This window comes from Triturus cristatus, chromosome 9 (assembly GCF_964204655.1).
Source record: "Triturus cristatus chromosome 9, aTriCri1.1, whole genome shotgun sequence".
Lineage (NCBI taxonomy): Eukaryota > Metazoa > Chordata > Amphibia > Caudata > Salamandridae > Triturus > Triturus cristatus.
The window spans coordinates 1032389599-1032404428 of NC_140592.1; the positions used below are offsets into that span (position 1 = coordinate 1032389599).

At 46.2% G+C, this 14830-nt stretch overlaps 1 protein-coding gene across 3 annotated transcripts in view; it reads left to right on the top strand.

Annotated features, from left to right (window-relative positions):
- Positions 1–14830, top strand: part of ENTPD5 (ectonucleoside triphosphate diphosphohydrolase 5 (inactive)) — a 407636-nt gene that overhangs the window by 62029 nt on the left and 330777 nt on the right. For all 3 annotated transcript variants that reach the window (XM_085626780.1, XM_085626778.1, XM_085626781.1), the window contains one exon: positions 2612–2739. The gene's annotated coding sequence lies outside the window, so the exon portion shown is untranslated. The remainder of the gene's footprint in view (positions 1–2611; positions 2740–14830) is intronic.

Sequence of the window (14830 nt, forward strand, 5' to 3'; positions counted from 1 at the left end):
ATATCACTTCTACCGTGAGCACAAAGAGATCTCTGTGAGAAATTGGGTTGTTGCTTGATGAGAGTAAAAATCCTACTCAAGCAACAACCACAATCCTTGTCAAGGTGAACTTCAAAAGTCACTAATTTAACCTGTGCTTAACCTGGTGATAGCTTGGCACAAAAACAGTCAGGCTTAACTTGGAGGCAATGAGTAGAGTATTTATGCAGCACTTAAATAGTAATTAAGTGAAAGCACAAACAAGAAAAATCCCACATCAACTTCGATAAATAGAGTAAATTTGAATAAATGATTTAACATCAAAATAAAAAAAATCCAATTTGTAGAACCGGAGTTTTGAATTTTTAACATTTCAAATGAAAAATAGTGCCTAGAAGAGCAAAATGCCAACCGTGGAAATCTCCTTGCGTGAGACGAGGGCAAAATCGAAAGCTATGGCTGACTGCGATAGCTCAGTTCATAAAGTGGATTGAACCTGGTCTCTGCTTGCGTTCAGACTTAGAAAATATTTTGAAGAAAAATGTCTGAGAAGGTACATTCAGATGGGCAGGGCAGGGCAAGGCAACTATGTAGCAGCATTCGAGGACCTGCATATTTATGAACCAGGGGGCCCCTGGCATACCAATATAAAGCTATGGAGGCACTACATAGATGACATCCTCCTCATCTGGGAAGGAGCTGCTAATTCTATTCAGAGTTTCCTGGAATGGTTGAATACTCAAGGAGGAGGAGTTGGCCTAACGGCTAGGGCGCTCTACCTCGGACCTGGAGAATTGAATTGATCCTTCTTAAGAAATTCAAGCCGCAACTATATAATTTTCTTGTATTGTTCCTTTGTGTGTTGACTCGCATCAGAAAGTAGGAGAATCTATGTTTTCTTAATTTTATTTAAATACAGTGGACCACTGGCCCTGGTCTCTTTCCTCCGTGCCCTGAAGACATATCATTGGTTCCTTCACATTGCATTTTCTTTTTGTTCTGAAGAAGTACAATGGTCATGAATATATTTTTTTTAAAACTGAGTCATTCTTCTGTGATGGAGTGTTCTAGAATTACCTTTTCCAATGCCGGATGCCAAGCGTGTCTTGATTTGATGTGACTTGTTGGTTATTTTGCCTTCTGTTGACCTTGATCTGCAGAGTGGACCCACTGCACATGTATATGTGGGATTGTGTGTGAAAGCACTTGCAGTTGTGTTGATCAGACCATAAATGTCCACCAGCACTTCTAGGATGACATTATCACCAGCCTCTTGAACCCTTAAACTACTGCTTCTCTTCCTTGCTGACCATCTTAGTGTGACATCACAAACATCCTCTGATTTGCACTTAGAGGTCACTTGTTCATACAGGTATTTGAGCACCTGTTAAAGGTTGTCAACCCTGTGCCCCGGTAGAGGCACAGGGTGACTCCAATTGAAACTTTCTTGTTGGTCCTTTTTTTAGACTGTAGTGCTTTGGGCTCGACCTTTCCACTCAAACAAACTCGCATGGTAAGGGCAGTAATGCCTTAAAATATTGTTGTCCTTTGCCCATACGAGGACGATCTTGAACAGAAATGTATACCTCCAAGAATTATGCCCACTCTTCTGCTCCCTTCGCACCTTTGGATCCAATAGAATTGAATTAGAATTGTTTCTGCACCACTGTGACTTTACGTCCTGGTTGTTTTCCTCTCAATTCCTTGGACTTGTGCTCCTCTGAACTGTTCCCCATCACTGTTGTCATGTCACATCTAGGTGGTCCTTTCATCCCATGTGTATTTATCTTCAGTCCTCTTCATTGTGCCCATCTATATTGCTGCTCCTGGATTGTGTTCCTCCAAACCTTTCTTCTGTAAATTGTTTCTCTACTTTTGTGCTCTTATATCTGGCAGGGACTTACTTCATCAAACACACGAAAGGGGGTAGGTGGAATGCTCACAATAAGTCTAACCACTGGCAATGGCTTGGGGTAGCATTCCAACCCATGGTTCTCGTGCCCACCTTGCCACCTCAGTTTGGACCCCGACGAGCCTGATTCAACTAATCCAGTTTCAAAGATAATGTGGCCAGCAACTAACTATATAGCATGCCCTACCAGTTATTTCATTGTAAACCTGAAACTGTATCCTTCACACTTTCAGACACCTTCAAACAAAAGGGCTGCATCAGTTTGCATACTCTGAGCACCCCATGCATGTCGATACACTAGAGAGGTCTTACTCTATCAACAACTTGTAACCAAATCTGGACAAGGCATACATGCTGTGCATTCGACCATTGGAACAAGGCTTGCTTGCTTCACGACTAATCTGACAAAGCAAAACGACGCTGCTGGTATAGGCATAATCTGCTATAGAAATGCCATGTAAAAATAAAAGGCTGTATCTACCTTTACTCAGACTTATTAAAGAAAATGCATTTTGGTGAAGACCATTACAATTGTGGAATTTCATCATTGAATTATCTAATACATCCATTATTATAATTGTATTATAAACTCCTGTATAAGGTAAAATTCACTCAGCTGCCATCAAATAAATCAACGTTGCCCAAAGATTCAATGAAAATAAATGAAAAGATTGATTTTAAATCCAATAACTTGTTGTTCTGTGATTGCTACCCCACCAGACTGATTGAAAGAAGACCCATATTGGATTTCTGCTGTGTTTTTCATTTGAAGAGCCATGTCTGCAGGAAGAGTGACCACTGTTATGCTTCTACCAGATGTAGGCACGGTGATTTTGGATTTACCACAGGTAATGACACAAGCTGTGCTTTGTTAATTTACTTTTGGATGATTATACAGAATCCAATACAAAATGGGAAATAGCCAGATATGTTAATCTTGCACATATTCATGAATGAGACTGTGACTCAGAGACTATTTCCCAGTAGAAAAACAAGTTTCTGTGACCAAAAATGCAGACATTTTTGTAGACAACGTATTATTTTTTGTTCTGTTTATTATTTTAGTAGTAGTAACACATCACAATCTACATTAACATGCGTAGCACAATTGTTCATAACACCATTATATAGGGGAGAAAAAGATCCCTTTGTTACAGATATGCTGTGGAATAGTGTCTAAATTTACCTGAAGCGTCACTAGAATAGAGTTCCAGCTGTCTGATATGGGATATTTACGTAGCCCTATTGTGTCTTCCCTACGTAGAGATGCCTCCTTGGCCCTCGCCCAATTGAGGATTGAACGGGATCCGGCTAATATTAATGGTGGGTCACAGGATTTCCAGTGTTTGGGTATGAGTCTGTTGGCCATAACTAGACCTAGATCTAACAAGCATTTACAATGCAACGGTCTCGGCATTGTTAAAGTTAGAGCTATTGGCATTGCTCATGACATTATTTTTGTTTATGTTTTACTGAACTGTGATCAGCGGGTGTGCCCAGTAGAACTCTGGCTTAGGGTGGGGGCACTCTGCATGCAGGACTGCCTGGAGGGGACTCCTTGAACTTGGGAGGGAGGAGCTCTATGAAGGAGCATTTCCTAAACTTCAGTGCGGGACATAAGTGACAGTGAGCGTCTGTACAACTGGGTTAGGACAAGGAACCCATCCCAACAGGGAAAAAGTCAAAGTAAAGAAGGGGCTTTCTGAAAGGAGCCTTCGTTCTGAGCCTGGGGTGGGACCAGTGGGAGGGGGGGCAGGACAGGTGACGTGAAAAAAAGCTGTGCCTTCTCGACACTCCTATTGTGCATCTCCCGAGATTACAGCTCGTGCGTGGGGCATATTCCACATTATGAACGGAACCGCTCTGTTTTACTGTTGTTTGATCTGTGCTCTGAGGGGTTTTAAAGTTCCTGAAGGGGTCTTGTGGGGAGGGGGTCCGGTGTTCAACAGTCAGTATACATGTTTTTCTGTCTGCTGTGAGAAATGACTGTTGTGACCAGTGACTTCAGGGAATGTTATTTTGATGAAAATCTCTCCCCAGCAGCCCACGATGTATGTTTAAAGCCCAGACTTTCGTCATTTAAGACTTTGCATTTAATTTTTATTTGTTTAAAATGCAGCATTAATGACAGTGCATGTAGTATAAACGTGAGTGAGGGAAACCAATGATGAAAGCTGACCATTTCTCCCGCCAATGACCCGCACTCACCAGGGCCGGGATGCCAACTCTTCCTGGTTCCGCCGCTCCCGGTGCGGGTCTTTTTCCGGTTCCTGCTCGGGAAGCTGGCTCCCCTGGCAACCGCACGCATGGCCCGGATAGCAGCGGCACGGCCGTCACTGGCGAGGCGCCGTTAACACAGAAGAAGGACTCGAGCCGGGGATATGACATCGATCCGGCGGCGGCCATCTTAGAATGTCAACGTCTTAATCATAGCGGGCAGCGATGTGGTAGTGAACTGAGAGCGGTGACTGATTCAATTACAGTTTAACACTAAACCTACATTTAGAATTGTTTCTAAGCGTAGACTGAAAATTGGACAAAATAGTTAAGCGCTAATTTTGATTTTGCAGTTTTATATTGCGCAACTTGTAATTGAATAAGATGAGTAAACAGTAAGACGAAACTCAAAACTAACATTTAGATTGGAAGATAAATTATGCGCTTCGAACTTGTATTTAACGTGGCAAAACTTCCCTAAAATGTTCACTTTTCTTTATAAATCATACAACAGTTGACGTCACGCAGCAATGAGAACCAAGGAGTTCTGACGGTGATTCCTGCCTGCCGTGTGGAAAGCGCTCTGTAAGCCACGAAGGGGTGCTCTGCTCAGGCCCCCGCCATGGGGGAGAGAAAGAAACACGAGAGAGAGCGAGAGAGAGGGACAACTGCCTTTCTCCGAGGTCAATCAGAAATGCCTCGGAGAAAGGCAGCGGCGGTTTCGGATTCGGGGGCGTGTTTTCTTTTTCTCTCCTCTTGCCATTGGCTGGAGGAGAGAAAAACACGCCCAGCGAAAAGTATCGAAAAAAAAACGCCCCCGAATCCGAAAAGGACGGGGCCTGTTTTGCGAGACAAACCTCTTCTCCAATGGCTGGCCAGCATTTAAGAGGCCAGCCAATGGAAAAGAGGAGAGAAGAGGGGCGGGTTCAAGCCCCTCTTCTCCCAAGTCATTAAATCTCGCGAGCGAGACTGCGCAAGCGCAGCCTTCGCTAGCCGAGACCTAAAAACCGGTTTGTGGCTCTGTGTTTTTTGTCTCTCAGGAATACTCCCAGTACGCATACCTCCCAGGTGTTAGAAAGCTGCCTACTTGTGCATTCAGATAAGTGTGATATTACCTCTTCCCAATATTGTTGTAGTCTAGGACATGCCCATAACATGTGTATGATGTCGGCATCAGAATGGAGACACCTAGGAAACTGTGCCTAGTCTCTTGTAAAGTTAAAGACTGATTTTCTTCCTGGTGAAATATGCTTGATGTATTGCGTAGAACGGTATTAATTTGAACCTGGCAATTCGGGGTACGTATGTAGGACTCTCCAATACAGTGTTTCATGCTGTGTCTGTACATGCATGGCCTAATTCAGATTTCCTTTTTGTGCACAGTGGTTTCAGGTCTGTTGCTGTGTGCTGACGGAGCGCGTCTGCAAACCAGCGAGTGAGGTGCCTGCCATTTCCCATGATGTGTATATATTGGAGCACCAGATTAGTCTGTGATTCCTGCATTACATCACCCCACCCCCCCATTTGCTCTGCAGAAGACTAATCCAGGAAGCATTCATGAGGAAATGCCCTGGAGGCAGTCCCTCCTCCTGTGCCAGATCCCCAAATGCCCTTAGCACACCATCCAAGTAGAGGTATCCCAATGTATGTATACCCGCATTATGGCAGTCCACTAGATCAGTCGGTGCTGTGAGTTTGGTTCCTTTGGGTGTACCAAGCAGTGGAATCCCTGGAGAGTAAGGCTTTATGTGTTTAGCAAGGAACAGAGCTCTTTTAAAACATCTGAGCGCCACTCGCTGCAGCAGCGGTAGTAAACCATTTTTCCCTCCACATGGGTGAAACATATAGAGGATGGTGTGCACTGTAAACGGTGTTTCAGTTCCTGCTGTGTCTGACAAGTATCGACCTTCCAGCCAGTCTGCCACCCATTGCAGCTCGAATGCTAGAAAGTAGTGTTCCAGGTTGGGAATGCCAGTCACCCTTGTCCCATCGGTAAGTATAACTTTGCAAGCGCCACTCTACAGCTAGATGTGTTCCATATCAGGCTACGGATCAAGCGTTCAATGGGTCGAAAAAAGGAGGGCGGTAGGTATAGTGGCAGGTTTGTAAAGTAACAAGGGAAGTCTAGGGAGGACCACCATCTTATTAAGCGAGACCCTACATGCTACTGAGAGAGCAAGCATCTTCCAGAAAGTCATCTACCAGGACAGAGACGTGAGTGCCCTAGTGAGATTGCCATCCAGCAGATCCTGGTCACCATGAGACACCTTGATACCCAGGTAGCGAAACCTGGATGGTTGCCATGTGACCCGGCTTCCATTAATAATAAATCTTGGGTCAGGAGTATTGAGATCAAATGGAAACGGACCTGATTTTCCCTAGTTGACCTCCAGACCAGAGAGGCGGGCAAAGCGACTGAGCATATTGGGCATGACTTCTGGTACCATCCCTCGCCATATCTCCTATATATAATAGAAGTTCGACCGCATATAGAGAGATTGCATGCTGCATTTCTCCTCCCACATGGATGCCCAAGTGGCCTGCAGATGCTCGTATGGCCAGGGCCAGAGGCTCAATGGCCAGTGTGAAAAGGAGAGTGGAGTGGGGGAGTACAGCCCTGCTTTGTACCCCTGCATACCGGTTTTGGTTGTGACATCATGTTGGCCGTCCTGACCCTCACCACTGGATTGCCATATAATTGTTATATCAACGTAGTAAAATATGGCCCTAGACCATATCTGGGTAGCATCCTAAAGACAAATGGCCATTCCAGCATGCTAAAGGCCAACACCATGCATCCAGAACTGGACCAAGCCTGAAGTGCATATCGCATGACTCTGAACAGGTGGTGCAGATTGAGGGATGTGGAACGATCCGGTACAAATCCATTCTGATCCATATGTATTAAAGAAGGTTCTAATGCTGCCACCCGCCCTTATAGAAAGAATGCTAGCCAGTATCCTATAATCGGCATTCAGCAGTGCCAGCGGACGATATGAGCCCAGATGGATGGGATCCCTATCTGGCTTTAAGAGGGAGACCAGTGTGGCTTTACACATAGAACTTGGTAATTGGGACAGGTGTATCGCCTCTTTATAAACCCTCTGAAGAGTAGGCGCCAAAAGATCTGCGTATGTTTTATAAACCTCTGATGGAAAGCCGTCCGGTCCTGGAACTTTCCCTGGGGCTTGGGATCAAATTGCTTCCTGGATTTCTGCTATAGGTGCATCTAGTTCCATGCGCTGATCAGGTGCAAGCCGAGGGAAGGCAAGTTCGTCCAGAAAACCGTTTATTTCAGAACCATGGGCTTCCTTAGTAGACCGATATAACGAGGTTTAATGGTGAACTAATCCTTTGCGTATTTTATGTTGTGTATATTTAATCAGTCCATCTGGAGAATGGAGTGCCGTAATGTTTGTAGGAAACGCTTCAGCCCTCTTTGCTGAAAGAGGGCTGGTTGTCTAAGTGTTTGGATCAGTCCTTAAAGCCTTTATGTGTAAGGCAAATGGAAGAAGTGCTATGGGACATATGTGCTAATGTCGCAAAGGTTCCAATTTGCAAAATCGAATTACTATTTGTAAGCGGCGTGTTTCGGGCCTCTCTACCAATTAATGATTCGGAATAGTATGTATTCATGTTTTGTGACCAAAATCTGGTTGGAAAACATTAATATTTTACCGACTAAACAAAGGTAGTAGTTACCCATTGTAAATGTTGACAAACATTTTCAAGAAGTGGCAGTGTTGTATGGACCCACTGCCTACTCTTAAACAATGTTAAACTGTCCTTTTTTTCCTTTCAAATGCATTTTTCGGGCTGCATTCATTTAAAAAAATACAAATTAAAAAAAGCTTTATTTGAAAGCAATCACCGACATGGTGGTCTGCTGACCCCTGTGATGTTACGAATCATAGTGGTTTGCAACTTGTGAACTGCCTCATTAATATTCATGAGGTAGGTCAAATAGCGACCCAACCAGAAATTGATATTTTACGAACTGACCTATAGGCGCATAGGTCTGTTTGCAAAAATCTTCACTGGTCGCAGAAACTAGTCGCAAATTGCAAACTGTATTATGTGACCAGTTCTTTGTACTTCTGGCCCTATGTTTTGCAATGCAAAAACAGTAAATAATATATTAAAATAAATTGCTGTAACGTGTAGACTGACAAATGTAAGACTTCAACACATGCGTTAATTAAGGTATCATAGGTAGATCTTTAACGATGTCTGCACTTTTAAAGACACAACAACTGAACAAATAGGTGTGAAAACAGAGCTGATTTGCTTACGATCCTTATGACCATATGTTCTTTAGGAGCATGACATAACCGAGAAGAAGCATATTATTGCAGTTTACCCAAAGATGTTCATTTTATGCTAAGATCACTCGCAATTTAGTAGTTGATGGATTCAGATGAAATCATTTGGTCTTGAAATAAGAAGTGAAAATGTCTAAACTTGCAGGATCTTTTACCTACCATGAGGTACGATTTATATTCTATAGTTTTATCAGAATTTCAAAAGGTCATCTAGGTGATTATTGCGGATTTCTCCTTTCATTTGTAGGGGTTCAGATAACCATATCTATAAATATATTAAACACTTGTTCTGTCATCCAAATGTATTTATATGGATTTTGCTCATTTTTGGACTCAACCACATCTAGTTACAGCAACCAAATCAAACGTGGTGGAGCGCCAACTTTCAACTAACAGAGCTAGTCACATTGTACTGCACACTTGAGAAACAGCAGGAACTGGATATGACCGATGTGAAAAGAAAGTGAATTCCAGGTCTTTTGACCCAGAACTCTGAATCTTCTACGGTCCTTTCAGTGCAGAGCCAAAGAAAAGGGTTGTCTGGGTCTTACACATGTTCTTCTGTCATAATTGGAGTGTAACAAACTGTTGTCCGTGTCACCTGCTTTTCCAGTTTTTATCAAGGTCTAAATATATACCATTATTAACGTTTTGGTTGCGAAGAAGTGATGACTCTGCCACATTTTCTCATAACAGATAATTTACCTGGTATATGATGCTGGCCATGATTCTCTCGTTTTTGGGTTCTAGACCATCAGATCTCATGTCCAAAATCACTGATGCAGAGTTCTATATATGCTTGATGCATAAATGTAGCTATGTGCCCCGTTGCATCCCCACGCTTCAGATCTTTGGGAATACTACGACTTGAGGTTTGCCTGCCTGTCTCTATACTTCAGCTGCTGAGTTTAGATCTTAGACAAGCGCTTAAGTCTTCATGGGAGCTGAGCATTTTAATGAGTGCTAAGAGGTCCTTTTAGAAGCTGTTATTTGTGTAACATATGCTCATGTATGTTGTTACTGACAGATGGTTGATTATTATGTTGGATTGTTAGAGAACGGAGAAGTGCCTTTGCCTATTAGTCTTCCTTTTTTCTCATAGATTGGCATCATTAACTTAAGTAGAAAGCTGAACATAAAGGATAGGAATGTTCATGTTTGGCAATCTCACTCTTGTGGTCCCAGGCAATCTGTTTTTTTCGTGTTGATGCTTTATCATTTTTTGCAACAAAATTAACCAGGACATCAATAAACCACACAGTGGTGTAACGCATTACAATTGGTATTACAGTAATGTATAAATGGAAGATATCTGGGGCGGAGCTTGCTCACGACCAAGATGGCTGCTTGAGCGCGCAGCTCCCATTCACCGCCAAATTATCCTCCAATTATTAGCTTCCTGAGGCGTTAAGCAAGCCCCGCTGTGACGGATTTGGTGACCGAAGCCAGTGAGGAGTTAATCACTCCTACGCGACACTGGACGACGGAGCGCGATCTGGCCTGCTGCAGTGCCGACTGGGCCTGAATCCCAGGGCTGGGGTAGCCACCGAAGCAGCTCTCTTGCCCGCGTTACTGTGACTCTTTGCGGCGTCTGGCGTTGAGTCATACCCCTCTCCCCGCCCGACGAGGTTCACACCCTCGCCCTTGAAGTCCTGCCTACTGCTGAATATCTCTGCTGCTCTCTGGTGAGATATTTTGAGCGTGCTGCATTGGGGGTGCCTGCCAGCCCGCGCCCTTCCTCACGCCTTCATTACTGCCTGAGCCTGAGGGCCGCTGCGAGCCCCGGAGGGATTGTGCCTGCGACTGCACCATCGATCCGCAACGTTCCCAGGGCCGGATTGCCGGTTGGGTGTGATCCTGGGCCATTTTACCTGCTGGCACCTTGCTTTGCCCTTGCTGCCACCTGCTGGTGGTGCTGAGTGTGTGAGGCTCCATCTGTAGGAGTATTGGGCTCGACTCCAGGGTGAGGTGGAGTCCGTGGTCCCCCCTGCTGCTGCCGCTGCGAGGTGGGTCGCCTGATATCTCCCTCCTGGGACGTGCTAGGGGCGAGTCCGGGTCGGGACTGCCACGTTGGTGGACTGCGGCCTACTGCTGCTATCTCACTTGCCTCCACTCCCGGCATATGATCGACTCAGAATGCGGATGGCGTGTCCCTTCCTCTTCTAGTAGGTCACTGCTGGTGAGGAGCTGCTCTGTCACATCGGCCCCGGATGGTGTTGCGGTGCCCTTGCCTTATTCCGGAGTGAAGAGGGACGCCAAACATGGGTAAAGTCGACAGAACACAGCCGAAGATCACCTTCGACCAGAAGAAAACCAAGGGTGGCAACGCGGTCGTAGAGGAAGATGAAGCCGCGCAGGATTTGCCCCAGGAGGAGCCAGCGGGAGACATCCAAACTATGCTGACGGCGATGGAGAAGGGCCTGCAGGGCAGCCTCTCAGTGCTGGGCTCTAAGATTGACTCTCTCTCCTACCGCATGAACAGAATGTCCGAACGGCTTGACAAGGATGCACAGCGATTGGACATGTTAGAACGCCGCACCACAGAGGTCGAAGAAGCGCAAGTCACTCTTGATGTTGGTCACAAGTAGCTGGGGAAAGTTCTCCAGGTTTTACAGGACAAGACTGAGGACTTGGAGGCGCGCTCGAGGCAGAGCAATCTTAGGATCACGGCCTTCTGGAGTCCACCGCAACTGGAAACATGAACCGTTCATAGAAAAGTTATTAGTTTCACTCCTTGGGCAGGAGATCTTTTCGTCCATGTTCTTTGTCGAGCAGGCACACCGTTCGTTGGGTCCGCGTCCGGTGCCTGGGGCTCCCTCGAGACCCATCATCTCGAAGCTCCTCAACTACCGCGACAGGGACTCACCTCTTCGAGCGGCCAGAGACAAATGGCCACTTCAATTTGAGGGCTCTACTATATCGTTATACCCAGACTTCACTTTTAAGGTCCAAGAAGCATGTCGACAATTTGCCCTCTTGAAGAAGCAGCTAAGAGAACACCATATTGACTATGCAATGCTCTACCCCGCCAGACTCCGGATTAATCGCCAGGGACAGTCGCACATTTTTACAGACCCGATGGCCCTACAGAGGGCCATGAAAGACTGGGCAAGAGACAATCGGCGCAGCCCGCCTCTGCCTCTGCTAGACGAGACGGCGGCAGGAGATCTGGAAGAGCAGGACTGATGGGGCGTCTATGATCCTGGCAGATAAGATGATTGCTGCTGGGGTTGGGGGCGGGGGATTACACAGTATTTGGGACAGTTTTCTTGAAGTGCTGTTTGTGCATGCTTTCTATATATGGTACTGTTACTGTCCAGGATGACGGGCGCTGTGATGTGATGTGGGAGAGTTAGTTTGCCAGATTATGCTTCTCTTGGGCCAGGATGAGTCTTCTAATATGTTCTTGAGTGGAGGGGAGGGTGGGGGGGGGGAGATCTATTGTATAATTTTTGCCGCCGGAGTTTTCAATTTATAGGCGGTATGAGGGGCAGAAACCAGTTGTGGTTTCTTTCAGTTTGTTTAGGAAGCGTGCCACCTCTGCTCACGTGTCTTCTACACTATGGGGGTATTGTTTTGGGAGGGTTGGAGCAATGGGTCCTTCTTGTGTTCTATTGACACTGCTATATTGGTTGTTATCCTCTGATGTTACGCAGGAGGTCTGTTGGTCAGTTAATCGTCTAGGCTTGGTTGGGGTTGGCCTGGCGTGGGTGGGGGGTAGGGTTGAAAGGTGCCTGAAGATGCGCAACACTGCTAGTAGACACAACACACATTACACAGGAACGATGCACATGCCGGTAATTTATGGCTGGCACTGGTGGTATTGATGCGATGGCGTCTATCGCAGCTGATCATACTCCTCGCAGGGTAGATACACAGGGCACTCTACGTGCACTCACATGGAATGTTCGTGGTCTTAACGACGACAGGAAACTACGGAAAGTTTTGGCATACCTGAACAGACATGAGATTGATCTTGCCCTTTTGCAGGAAACCCACCTACCTTTTTCCAGCTCGCTACTCCGTAGCAGAGATTTGCAAGGGAATATACATGCTGCTGGCTTCACTACACACTCCAGGTGAGTTCTTACGTGGGTGCGTCCTAAGTCATCCTTCACACTGCAGCCCCTACATAGTGACGTTGATGGCAGATTTATGGTGTCTAGCTGTAGGGGGAGGGGGTTGAATCTAGTAGTAATTAATGTGTATGGGCCTAACTATGATAACCCCAGCTTTTATTCAAACTTGTTCAGTCGAGTACAGGATCTTGGGGATGAGCAGCAGCTATGGGGTGGGGATTTCAATTTAGTTATGAACCTGGATTGTGACCGCTCAGGGGGACCGACTAGACGAGTGACTGCCTCGGCTTGTACTCTCGCCACATCTATGGTACGTGCAGACTTGCGTGATGTATGGAGACAGCATTTTCCTGATAAAGGGGGATTCACACACTATTCGACATTCTATGACTTAAACACGCGTATTGAGTACTGGCTAGCCTCCAGACAGCTGTACTATCAGGTGCAAACCTGTGAGGTGCTTGCACGCACGTTTTCGGACCACTCCCCGATTCTGGTCTTCTTTGATACCCCCTCTAGGAGAATTTCTCCTTACACATGGCGGTTTCCTCCCTACTCACTTCTGGACGAGGTATTCAGGGCAGAGCTAGTTGATGCAATTGAGACATATTGTGACAAAAATGTTGCCTCGGTAGAGAGCTTCCAGGTAGTGCGGGAGGCATTTAAAGTTTACATTTGTAGGGGCCACGATGTTTAAATACTCGGAAGTTCTCAAGGCGCTGCGCAAAAGGTTAACTGACTTGGAGGCCGCGCTGTCTGCACTAGACACGACTGCAACTAGGTGCTGACGATGGGGTGATGACAGAATTCAAGACTCGATTGGAAGAGTTTCAGGAAACAGCTGATGCTGAAATAAAGCACCTTGGTAAATATACACAGCACATATTTACGGTGAGGGTGAAAGACCAGGCAGGGTACTTGCACAGTTATTGCGGACCCGTCGTGATCGCTCTGGGGTCGCTGTTCTGAACTCTGCGTAGGGCGAGGCACTGACAGATGACCAGGCCATTGCGGAGCGGTTTTAGACAATTTTATTCAACATTGTACTCCTCGCGCGTCTCGGGCTCAGAAGCTGAAATATTAGACTACTTGTCTCCTATTAAGCTGCCATGGCTGACTGTCACACATCGTGAGTTTTTGATGCGACCAATAGAGGCAGAGGAAATACTCCTTGCGTTATATACCATGAGAGCAAGTAGTGCTCCCGGAATAGATGGCCTAACGGTGGCATTCTACAAGGCATTTCTGGACCTCTTACTGCCACACCTGACTGCACTATTCAAAGATATGTGCGTATCTGGCTTAATGCCGCCGTCGATGAAAGAGGCGGTAATTGTGGCCATTTCGAAACCAGTTAAACCCCCTGAGGAATGTTCGTCATATCGTCCCCTTTCCCTCCTTAACGTCGACACCAAGATCTTTGCAAAGATTTTAGCCAACCGACTGGTGCCCCTGGTCCCTATCCTAGTCGCGCTGCAGAAGGCGGGGTTTGTCCCGGGTCGTAATATCACCTACAATTTGCGTACAATATTTGGGGCGTTAGAACACACTGTCCCGGAGTTGCGCGCAGTAGCGTTATTTCTCGATATGGAGAAGGCATTTGACTCTGTTGAGGCAGGTGCTGACGCGTATTGGGCTTAGGTCCGGTCTTCCTGCAGTTGCTAGGAGTGCTCTATGGCTCGCCATCAGCACATATTAAAATTGGAGACTTGGTAACGGGACCGATATCTATTTCCCGGGGCACGCGACAGGGCTGTCCGCTCTCGCCAATTCTCTACGCACTTGTCGCGGAAGCCTTAGCTTGCGCGCTGCGGGATTACCATGGACATAAGGGCATTCGCATCCCAGGATATAATCTCATAGTTTCGGCCTATGCCAATGACACGCTTTTATGTCCGCAAGCCCGAACGCCATCTCTCCTCTGTATTACGTGAGGTGGTGCTACTTGGGGGAGTCTCGGGTCTTCAGGTTAATTGGTCTAAGTCCCTCGTATTCTCCCTCACGCCGTCTATGTCACAATTTGACCTTGACTATCCACTTCAATGGACGTCGGACTCAGTGAGGTATCTTGGAATACAAGTGCACTCTGACTCGGAGGTGGTCTTTAGAGATAATTATGGAGTATTGGTAAGCAAGCTGAAAGACGATATAGATCGTTGAATTCGATTACCATTGACGCTGTTAGGTAGGATTTCAATAATGAAAATGGTCATTCTCCCTCGATTCCTGTTCTTTTTTTACGAATTTTCTGGTGCCCTCCCCGGCACATTCTTCAAGACACGCACGACACTGATGGTCAAGTTAGCTTGGGCGGGCCAGCA